Genomic DNA, 9,265 nt, shown 5'->3' with positions numbered 1-9,265 from the left:
AAAGATTGAGAGATCATCAAATTTTTTCATGTATGTATAATACGTCAACATACAATGAAAAAAGAAAGGTCATCAAATTCTAAATGTCACATGGTAAATTTTAGACTCTTGTGGGTCATGAAGTTACTGCTGATGGTATACACTATCCTACAGGCTTTATATATATATGGAAGGTACTTTTATATCCACTAAAATATATATAAGCATTTATATATTTTCATATCATCATATCCACAATTCTTCGTTGTCATTTCACATCTTTTATTAACTAATATACAATTATTTGTTGTGTGGTTTGTTGAAACAAGGAGGCAGATAACATTTGCCACAATAATGTCTGTCAAAGTGGCTGTCCATAAAAATTCCAGCAGCATATTCTTCTGAAGGAGACTCCTGATCAAGATCATGAATTTTGCCATTTTCACCCCCCTTATGGTATTTCAGGACAGTCAACTTTACCTTCTTTCTTTCCTTAGGCTTTTTCTTTTGGGGGTGATACCAGATGACTTCCTTTTCTTAGCACTGCCATGAAGCCTCAGCACAAAAGGGAGGGTGGACTCCTTTTTGAATGTGCATCATCTTTCAGTTGCTGATCAGAAAAGTTCAGTTTTTACTGATCAGAAGGAATCCCCTTCCTTATCCTGGATATTTGCCTTTACATTTTCTAGTATTGGAGAGCTAAGCCTCAAGTGTGATGGTCTTCCCTGGAAGGGTTTTTCCAAGAATCTGCATCTTGGCACCAGTTCCACTGAGAAAAAGGAAAAGACAGGTTACACCGTGGGATACCAGATAAGGGGACACATATGCTGCTGGTCAGAGACCAGCTGCAGCTCACATGTGCAGTCCCAGATCCACAATTCTAATTCTGCATGAAAATTGACAATTCATAATGTAAAATTAATTTAGGGGAGTTGGTAGGCATATTGTATCCAACTTTGGAAAGTTAACTGATACTTTATGATATTTAAAACTAACCTCTAAAACATTATTTAGAAAATACTGCAAATTTAATATCAGGTCATAAAGAAGGAACTTACAGATTCATATCTCATGTGATCGCAAGACTTTTTTCTAAAAGGAAATTGTAGGCATCAAATAATGAAGTAATAACATTAAAAATTGAGTTGATTTGGTTCAAAATCTAAGTGATTTTCTAAGGTCATAATTTCAGTGAATGGAAAAACATGAAGAGTTCAGATTTTCTGATTTCTTGTTTAAGATATTTTCTACTGCTTCTTATTGCCTTGCTCATATTTCATTTAGAATTACTGGAATAATGTATATTTTATTCTGTATTCAAAACAAATAACAAATCAATAGAACAAATTATCTAATGAAATTTTGCTTAATTTGCATTTTCCTAAAGGTGAAACATATAAAACAAGAATTTAAAATATCAATACAACTTATTTCTCTTAGTTTATTATAATTTTCACTTCATTATAAAGCAAAGATTGGAAAACTTAAAAAAAAACTATTCTTTCTTGAAAGCTATCACAAAGCAGAAAGCCCCCACTATTATAATGATTTCTAAACAGATCTGTGAGAAAACATACTAATGGGAGAATCTATCATATAATTTTACCATACAACTATTACCTCAAGATAGTCTCATAAAGTGCAACATTTGTAACCTAAAAAATAAAATAAAGAGCCTGAGACCAAGCTACTGCTATTGTATTTTAAACTACTTACCAGCTGTGAACACTTTAAATATTAATCTCACTCAAGCCTTTTCCCCCCATCATACTTTAATAGACTGGTTTTTATTCATCTGAAGTGGTTTCAATTTCCAATAGTGCATCAAAGTCAATAAAAGAAACGGATATACTGCACCCACTTTTCAATCTCTAGGGATTTTTTTTTTCCAAATCATTAACCAAGGTGAGCATCTTACTGCTATTTCCACAATTGCTTTTGCCTAATGACATTTGGTTAATATCCAGCAAAAGGATGCTTCTATCATAACAATAAACTATTGGTCCCAATTGCACATCATAGTGTAGAAAACCACATTTTCAATGACCACAGCCACCACACTTTCGTATTTGACTTCCTTTCTTTTTCTGCAAGAGCAGTAGTTTATGAGAGATTCATATTTGTTATAGGTTAGTATCTTTAGTACTGAAAGTTCAAATACTCAGCTCAGTATTAATCCATTTTTTAAAATAATTTTTAACCGAGATGGCACATATGTTTGTCTGTTTTAAGAGATCAGTTTCGAACAATAGTAAAATCTACTGAAGACTAATACTGGACTAAAATTTAGAATATTCAAATTATATACACTGTCTTTGTCCATTTTCTGTTGCTATACCTGAGTACCACAGACTGGGGCATTCATAAAGAATAAAGGTTTATTTAATCATGTTTCTGGAGACTGGAAAGTCTAATATTAAGGGGCCGGCAACTGATGAGATTCTTTTGCAGCACCATAACATGGCAGAGGAAACCACATGGCAGAATAGAGCAAAAGTATGGGCTTAGGTCTCTCTTCTTACAAGGTTATGAACACCAATATGAGGGACCCACCCTCATGACCACATCTAATCCTAATGACCTTATAAAGGACCTACTTTCAAATACAACATTTGAATTTGGGATAAAGTTTCTAATACATGAACTATGGGGGACACATTCAAATCATATAGTATTCCCCAGTTAATCAGTAAATATCTTCAGTATAGCAAGTTCTATAGTTATTCTTTTTTCTTTTCCATTCATAAAATGGATACAAATCTACCGCAAAGATTTTTTTTCTTTTTTCAGTGCTGTCGATTGAACACAAGGCCTTGTACATGCTAGGCAACCGTTCCACCTCTGAGCTATATCCCCAGGCTCTTTTATTTTATTTTGAGACAGGTCTCCCTAAATGGTACTGCCTGGCATTGTATTGTGATTCTCTTGCCTCAATCTCTTTAGTAGCCAGGATTACAGTCATTCACATGATCCTTTGCCTAGCACCATGTCATAAATATATATGTTGACTACAAGGTTAAGAGAGTGCATTTATTGTGGAATAAGTTTGAATAAGCAAACAAACAAACAAAAACACATCTTAAAGTCATTTAAGGAAGAGAGTTGAAAATTCAATTCTTATAGGTTACATTTCAGATTATTCTTAGTAATGCTATCTTTTCAGGCTTGAAGGCAGGTCAAATGCTATTTGAAGAAAACCAATATGTCCATCTGCTCTTAAAAGTGACTCCTGCTGGCTCATATGGCACAGGGCACCTCTACAATTTCTTCACAAGAGGAGATCACCTTCACAATTTAGAAAAGTGATTCTCAATTGTTAGAGTCTGTAAACAAGTCAGGATGGCACCTGGCATTTTGCCAGGGGAATATTAGAGTCTGTAAACAAGTCTGGATGGCGCCTGGCAAAATGCCAGAGGGAGTGGTTTGTGAAGTAAGGCCAGCGAGCCATTAAGTGTGGAGATTTCTTATTGGTTGACTGATGTATCTAGTTTATGTTAATTAGATAAGCTGTGTGGAATGTATAAATACCCCTCCTGTCCTACAATAAACGGCTCCCATTCCTGCTGTATCAACATACACAAGTTGTTTGTCACCCCCCCCCCCCGTTATTTTGCTGCAGCTAGACTGTGGCACTAAATGTGGGAGTCCCTACCCCAGCAAAATCAGCATCACCTAGAAATTTAAGGTATATAACTTCTTGTACTTAGCCCCAGATCAGAAACCATGTGGCTGGGGCTTATTAATTACATTATACTAAGCTCTCTCCCTCATGTATACTCAGATTTGAGAAGACTGGTCTAGACAGGCATCTGCAAACATCTTTTGTTTTGTTTTGTAAGGCCTAGAAAATAAGCATTTGAGGTTTTGTGAATCATATGACTCTGAAGCAGCCATTCATAACATGGAAATGAGTGAATGTGGGTCTATTAGAATTGAATCTAAAAGAAAGATATTTTTCTAATTAAAAAAAAAAATGAGGTTTAGCACCATGGCACACTTCTGTAATCCCAGTGGCTTGGGAAGCTGAGTCAGGAGGATCTCGAGTTCAAAGCCAGCCTCAGTAATGATGAAGCTCTAAGCAACTCAGTGAGACTTTATCTATACATAAAATACAAAATAGGGCTGGGGATATAATTCAGTGGCCAAGTGCCCCTGAGTTCAATCCCTGGTATCCTCTCCAAAAAAAATGGAGGAAAGAAGTAAATGAATCTCTGAAATATAGAAGATACATCTGAAGAACAGATCACATGGGGTGGGTATTCTGAAATTGTAGGAAGAATGATAGCTGACTTGGTAATTGTAGTTTTGCCAAAGACTAGCCCTGTATTGGCATGAACACTATTACATCTATAAGGATGGGAGCTGTTGCAATTTTAGCCTGTGGTAGGTATCTCCTGTGGTAGGTATCTGGGTTATCTTAAGTAGGACAAGGAAAACAGTAATTTGATGACATGTAAGATATGCTTCACACTTATAGTAGAATTACTCACTGATGATTTTCTATTTAAAATATTCTTTGAATTTTTTTTCTTTCTTTCTTTATCCTTTTCTTACTTTTTTTCTTTCTTTCTTTATCCTTTTCTTTCTTTTTTTCTTTTTTGTGGTATGGTATTTATTAGAGTTTGAACCCAGGAGCATTCTGTCTCTAAGCCACACCCCCTTGTAACCAGTTTTGCCAAGTTGCCAAGACTGGCCTTGAATTTGTGATTTTCCTGCCTCAGTGTACCACGTTGCTAGATTAGAGATATACACACTGCACCCAGCATCATTGTTTAAATTTATTTATTTCAAATTTTTTAATTTTATTTTTTAGTTGTAATTGGACACAATATATTTTATTTTTATGTGGTGCTGAGGATAGAACCCAGGGCCTTGCACATGCTAGGTGAGCGCTCTACGCTGAGCCACAATTTCAACCCCCATTGTTTAAATTTAAAAACAAATATTTCTCACTCATGACCCACATGGGTGGTGGAATTTGGGTTTACTCTGCCTGACTCTGGCTGACTGTGAAATAAAGCTAAGAAAAGAAGATGGGTTTTGTGAGATTTACAAAGATAGCACCTATACCTTTTGAAATGGACATGTTAACATCTAATAAATGATCAAGAATAAAAATTATCATAGCTGGGCACAAGTGTTGCACACCTGTAATTCTAGCAACTCTAGAAGCTGAGGCAGGAGGATTGCAAATTCGAGGCCAGCTTCAGCAACTTCATGAGATCTTCAGGAAATTAGTGAGCTCCTTTCTCAGAAAAAAAAAATGAAAAATAAAAGTTTAAGATGAATAAGCTAAACAATACAGATATAGCATTTTTGTTTTTGTTTTTTATTTGTTTTTCTTTGCTGTTTGGGGGATGGAATTGGGCTTGGGGCGAGGGGTAGAATGGCTTGAGCCAGAAATAGGGTAAAATATCAAGCATTTTTAAGTTGAAATGTCAATGAATCTCAATCTTGACTCCAGAAGAACACATACAGATCTGAGAAAGCAATCAGAATGAATCAACCATGGTCATTGTGTAAAAAGCCTCTGGCCTTGTTTAACTAGTTATCGTTTTGAGTCATGTTTTACCTTAAGGAACCTGACAAGGTCACAAACAAAATGCTGGAACTCATCCCAGTCTAGTGTTTCCATTTCCAACAGATATTAATCTTCAGGTATTAGGAACAAAACACTGGAATTCTAAAAAAATTCATGGGATTGCTGAGATCATGAGTCATTCATATCAATTAAGTATTTTGAGTATTAATGATTAAACAAAATAAGAAACGGTGAAATATTTTATGTTCTAGACTTATACTAGAAGTTTCAAAAGTTTTTAATATGAAATAAATAATAATAATAAATGCACATTTATGATTATGCACAAATACACTGTAATAAGATTATAAATTTCAATAATGTTAAATTTATGTCTATCAATGGTAGACATTTGATAATAAGATAAAGTTATCCTATTAATTATTATCCATCATTAATGAAATACCAACACCAAATAAAAATCATTAAAAAATTAGTATAGCTAAAATATTTAATATTTCTGTTATAAGTCATCAAATTAATTTTTAAACACACAAAGCATCTATTTCCCTACTTGTTCCTTTCCTTTCTTGTTTCAAGATCCATTTTCCAGAGTTTGAAAACTTTCATTTTTGTATTGACATTGACTGAATTACTGAAAGTGTTTCTAAAGCATTTTTAACTTTGGTATTAGAGTACTTGTTGCTTCCTGAAGCTTTTTTATTTCAAATTTATTTTAACTGACACATAACAAGATAAATAATGTATATATTATTGTGTCAACAGGTAATGTTTTGAAATATACATTGTGTAATGTTTTGATTTGCATTATTCTGATGATTAGTGATATTTTTTTATGTACCTGTTGACCATTTGTATCTTTCTAGTTATATTGTCCATTCGTAAACAGGTTATCTGTTTAGTTGATATTGAGTATTTGACAATCTTACATATTCTAGATATCAACCCTTTGTCAGATGTGTAGCTTACAAACATATTCTCCCATTCTATAGACTGTCCCTGCATTCTGCCAATGTGCAGAAGAAGAAGTATTTTTGTTTGATAACCCCATTTGGTTACTTTTGTTAGTTTTTGTTTTTTTACTCTGTGCTTTCAGGGTCTTGTTCAAAATCCCCTGTTTGTTCCGACGAACTGAAGCATTTCTCTTATCTTTTCTTCTGGAAGTTCCATAGTTTCAGGTTTTACATTTAAATCTTTAACCAATTCTTCATTGAACATATAACAGGTGAGATCTAGGTGTCTGATTTCATTCTTCTAAATGAAGATATTGAATTTTACCAATACCATTTATTGAAGGACTCTTTTCTCCTATGTGTGTTCTTAGCATCTTTGTCAAACAAACAAACAAACAACAAAAAAAAAAAAAAAAAAAAAAACAGAAGTAGATTCCTGTGTTTACTTTTAGTCTTTCTATTCTAAAAATTCCATTGATCTATGTGTGTTTTTATGCCAACAACAGACTATTTTGATTAAAACAGCTTTGTGGCATGTTTTGAAGTTAGTGAAATTCTTCCTGCTGTTTTTTTCTTCCCACAAAATGGCTTTGACTATTCAAAGTTTTTGTAGTTCCATATACATTTTAGAATTGCTTTTTTTTTTTTTTTTTTAGTTCTATGAAGAATGTCATTGGCATTTTGATAAGGATGGCCTTAAATCTGGAAATTACTTTGGGTTGATGTAAACTTTTTGTTAATGATTAAAAGCATTTTTTTTTCTTGTTTTGAACTTGATTTTGCTGTTGAAATAAACATTAATTTTACTAATTCAGAGTTTAGGTCTGTTTTTGATTTTACTTTAGAGATTCTATGACATTCCTATCTTCATTTCTTTAAATTTCTTCTGGTAAAATATTCCAAATAAACATAACTTATAGGAAATACTGAAACAATTGGAAATTACCAGTGCACATTACTGAGTAACATTAAAATCCTTTTTATCTTGTATCAAGGTTAATAGCAACATAGATTTTGGGTTTAACTTAATAACTCATTTTAATTCCAAAATGGTTGTTTCTATACAGTGTTTTAGAATACCACTCATATTATTTGGAGGTAGTTTACTGTATTAACTTATTAGCCTATTGATATCTATTTTAAAGGATGACTTATTGCAAGCAGCCAACAGGGCCAAGAATAAACACTTTTCACATTACAGTAACCACAAGCAAGACTGACTTATTAGATTGTGACCTCTTACTATGTGCTCTTGCTTTGGTTCCAGGAAATGTCAACTTTAACCTTTGATTCTGACTGTCTGGCTGTCTTGCTTTTGCTTTTAACTGGATGTTAATGGATTTCTTCAAACAGATAATATCTCGAGGTTGATTTGTACACTTTGCTTCTCATTTATGTTTTTCCTTATTTTTTACTTGATAATGCTCAGGAAATTTCAAATATTTTTGGAAATATGTATAAATTTTCCAAGGAAGATTGGGAAGGTATTCTCATATGGAGATAAGGCCGTTTAAATTACAGTAAATAATTATCATACTTCCTGGCTCTATATTTACATGAAAAGTGCACAAACCTTCATGTTTCCAAACTTGTGCCCCAAAGAGCAAGGAAAAATGGCACTGACAGGATTCTTGAATTGTTAATATAAAATAAGTTACCAATAATTATCAGTAACTTATCCCTAGATATTAGTCTGAAAATAATGTTTATAATCACCTACTATGTGTCCATGACACAATTTTTAGGAATACAGTAAACTTTATAAAGTGGTCAGCAATGAGACGAGGAGGTTGAGTAGATCAATAGGAAAAGGTTCTGTGAACAAATGCTACATCCAAAAGCTGGGGAAGAGAATTTAACAGTTTACAATAAGAAACATGTGATTTCTTTTTTTTTTCCAACCTAACTCACTTAATCAGGATGTTAAAGTCTTGATTTATTTACTCAAAATGAAACACATACTGTGAATGGTAAAATTAGTGCCTAAAAACCCAATTCAAGAGGAATGCAAACTCTGTTCATTGCCATAACCATTCCCTACAGGGGTGTGTGTATATGCATATGTGCATATGTGTGTATATGTATATATGTCTGCTCACATACACACACAGTATGTATGGGTCTAGATTTGGCAAAGCAGTTAATGCCTTCTTGACCTAGTCGATGATAAAATTTTATTAAAGTATTATTCAATATGCTTGGTTTTGCATTTATTTAGAAACTATGTCATTAAATACTTTTCTTATTTGTAGCTAAAATATTTCCTAAACTTAAATAAATGATGTTTAATGTCACATAAGTGCATGAATCTAAGGCAACAAACAAAATATCACAAAAGATGGATTGTCAAAGAGAGAGATGTAAGCAAAATATACATCCTAGAAAAAAAAATCTAAACTTTATTTCTTCTTTGTTATCTCATATATGAGAGTAAAAACATTCCATTCAAATTTTCTTTCTTCCTCCCCCACCTTAGGGTCAAAAACATTGACAGTATACAAACTTTCTGCTGGGGGAAATAAAAGGCTAAGTTTAAATAAACATTACACACTGAACCCTTTGATCTACATGACACTGAGGATTCCAGAGGTGATTCAAGGATTAATACTGTCATTTGGCATATTTTTCTCAAAGAATTCAAGTTTTAGTGAAGGCAAACTTAGTTACCATGTCCTCAACATATGTTCTTTTGAAGAACAGCTGTTCTACAGCTTTGTGAAGAAAAAAACACAAGACTAATATGGGATCTAAAGCAAACACAGGGTGGTCAAACAGTTGATTATATGTCTGT

At 33.2% G+C, this 9,265-nt stretch overlaps 1 pseudogene; it reads right to left on the bottom strand.

Moving 5' to 3' along the window:
- Positions 1-237: 237 nt before the first annotated feature.
- LOC101955973 (ubiquitin-ribosomal protein eS31 fusion protein pseudogene) lies at positions 238-732 on the bottom strand (annotated as a pseudogene).
- Positions 733-9,265: the final 8,533 nt, after the last annotated feature.

Source organism: Ictidomys tridecemlineatus, chromosome 1, assembly GCF_052094955.1.
Source record: "Ictidomys tridecemlineatus isolate mIctTri1 chromosome 1, mIctTri1.hap1, whole genome shotgun sequence".
In the NCBI taxonomy this organism is placed as follows: Eukaryota; Metazoa; Chordata; class Mammalia; order Rodentia; family Sciuridae; genus Ictidomys; species Ictidomys tridecemlineatus.
The sequence above is the reverse complement of the archived record's forward strand: the minus strand, read 5'-3'. Positions and strand labels throughout refer to the sequence as shown.